Source organism: Scylla paramamosain, chromosome 31, assembly GCF_035594125.1.
Source record: "Scylla paramamosain isolate STU-SP2022 chromosome 31, ASM3559412v1, whole genome shotgun sequence".
Classification (NCBI taxonomy): domain Eukaryota; kingdom Metazoa; phylum Arthropoda; class Malacostraca; order Decapoda; family Portunidae; genus Scylla; species Scylla paramamosain.
In genome coordinates, this window is record NC_087181.1 from 8,526,317 (window position 1) to 8,529,059 (window position 2,743).

General features: G+C 40.4%; 1 long non-coding RNA gene across 1 annotated transcript; it reads left to right on the forward strand.

Moving 5' to 3' along the window:
- The first annotated feature begins 669 nt into the window (after positions 1-669).
- LOC135116301 (uncharacterized) lies at positions 670-1,761 on the forward strand. The gene is made up of 3 exons (XR_010276231.1): positions 670-905; positions 1,023-1,192; positions 1,399-1,761. It is a non-coding gene; the product is annotated as an uncharacterized LOC135116301 (long non-coding RNA).
- The last annotated feature ends 982 nt before the right edge of the window (positions 1,762-2,743 follow it).

Consider the following 2,743-nt stretch of genomic DNA (forward strand, 5'->3'; position numbering starts at 1 on the left):
AGGTAGTAGAAATCTCCTGAAACGAGAATTATTCCCAGTGAGGTCTGAAACACTGGATCAGGAGGTGCTGTGAACTCATCAACAACCCAGCTGTGACCTCACTGAACGTTACCCTTAGTGTCTCACAACACAAGGGGGCGGTCACATTCTACCCTCTAAAGACAACTCTCTTCCTTCACCCAAAACTACATGCACCTAATTACACACACACACACACACACACACTCTACACTCAAAATTCTAAATTAAATTTCTCGACTCCTACACCCCCTAAATGGGGAGGGAAGGGGAACACAAATTTCTTGACCCCCCCTCAACTTTTTCTTCATTAGCTTCAGCGACATTTGCGTCCATAGATGTAATTTTCAATCTGTATAACACCACCTCTCCTCTACTAAACCTCATCTTCTCTTCCTCACTAAAATACAGGTGTCTGAGGCAACTGACAATAGCCCTTTTTCTGTTTACTTCTATTTTATCCTAATTTTCAATCCAAAGCTGGATGTTGCGTCTATGTGCGCAATCTTCGAAGTTTTCCACCATATGGCTACGACTATAGAGTTTGATCTTACTAACTGCATGCCCTCTGTATCATGAATCACGATGTCTTGAGTACCTGACGTTTGCTGTGGTTGTTCGTATTCGCCCGGGTTTCGGGACGGTCCTGTATATTGCCATGTTTTTCTTGTTTTATGCATTTTTGTATGTATATTTGTAGGTCATATTATGAATATTTATTTTTTTGTGCCCTTTCTATATTACTTGGGTGAGGCTTAATATATAAGGAAGTGAGGTGTTACCAAGTGCGTTCTGGGTGGCCAGTGGTGACGTGGCCAGGGCTGTGTCGACACCAGGTTGGTGTTGGTTGTGTGGGGTGCACCTGGATCCTGTGTTGGCCTTTAAAGGTATGTTTAGGACTATAAATTTTTCTATTTGACTGTGATTATTATGTGTGTTGTTAGATGTGGGTATGGTTCTGGGGAAATATGTGGATTGCCTCCTTACGGTGCATATCTGTGCAGGATTTATGTGGTGATGTGGCTACTGTGCAGGGAGAGATGGTGGAATGCCGGCGACCTGACACATTGTGAATTATCAGGGGTTGTGCGGGGTGCACCAGGTTCCTGTGGTGTCCTTCCAAGCTGGGAAGGTTTAGGATGCATAATGGGTGTCCAATTACGGGAGATACCACGTAAGTTACTTTGTTTTGTGAATGTCTTTGGTGAAGTTCAGGGTCAATTGTTTTAATTTTGTGTGATTCATGATAGCTGTCTGTGACTTATAGTATGTTCCTTGAAATATTTTGTGTTTGTGTTTCGTTGTCAGCTGTTCATGATATGGGGTACATGTAAGTACCACGTGGTTTGCTGGGAAAATTATTTCAACTGGCACTTGCAGGTTGAAACGCTTTGGGAATTAAAGTTCCGACACCCTACCCGGTTTAACATTGGTCATCCTACATCTTCCATCCTCCACCGGTCTCGCTGGACAAGACTTTCTTTTTTCTCTCACCCCTATTCTGTCTACCTCTCTAATGCAAGAGTTAACCATTGTTCATCTCTTTCTTAGGTAAACTCTGGAAGTTTCTTCCTGCTTCTGTATTTCCTCCTTCCTGTGACTTGAACTCTTTCTAGAGGGAGGTTTCAAGACACTTATCCTGTAATTTATGAATGCCGCTTTTGACTCTGTTCGGGGACCGGCACCTAAGTAAGCGTTTTTTTAAATTTATTTTTTTATTATTAGTTTTGTTGCCCTTGCCGGTGCCCCTCCTACATAAGAAAATAAATAATAATAATAATAATAATAATATTAATAAATACATAGGTAATGAAAATATGTATGATCTCTCCTATCCATATATCCCTTTCTACATCCTCCAAATATAAATATTCAAGAAGTTTACTTAACATCGCCTGACCTCAACAGACACAGGCCAGGCAGAGAGGAGAAAGAAGAGGAAAATCTAATACAATAATAATAATAATAATAATAATAATAATAATAATAATAATAATAATAATAATAACAACTATCCCTAACATCGCTCGGTCACATACCTACTGCGTCCTCGAGCAAAAAAAAAAAAAAAAAAAAATGTACGTAACCATGTTATAGTGTTGAGTTAACTGTTTAAACCTGTCGCTGAGCAACTCTGTTAGCTCGAAGCCTAACATAACGATGGTTAAGCGTTCATGATACAAAAGAAGAAAAGTAATAAAAAAAAAAAATGGTAAGGAAAAACCAGCAAACTGGCCTAAGACTCCGGAAGAGGATCTGCAAACCGAAGCAAAGGTAGACTGATTCGAGTGTATTAGTAAGGTAAGTTTGTCTCGTAAAGGAAATATTCTGAAGAACTAGAATGGGAATGGGTGAGTAGCGAATACCTCATGCAGACGCGGAGGTAAATAATGAGGTTAGATGTCATCACATGACGAAAGTCATGAACTGCAAAATGACACAAAGCCTTTTGGAACGTTGTGCCCTTCCCCTTGCGTGGGATGAACGGTTGAAAATAGGTTCTGGAAGTATGACATGTATGCAGAAGCATCTTCCGTCGCTGTATGGGTATATGACCACGCAAATATTGTCAGTAAGAGGACGAAAATCAAGAAGAGAAGCATAAAAATTACACGTTTGAACACGTAGCGGTGCAAATCCTCCATCCGTTCAGCGACACACTGAAAAATCTTCAGCAACCGGAATGAGAGTAGGAGGCATTTCAAGCTGAAAAAGGAACGTAGAT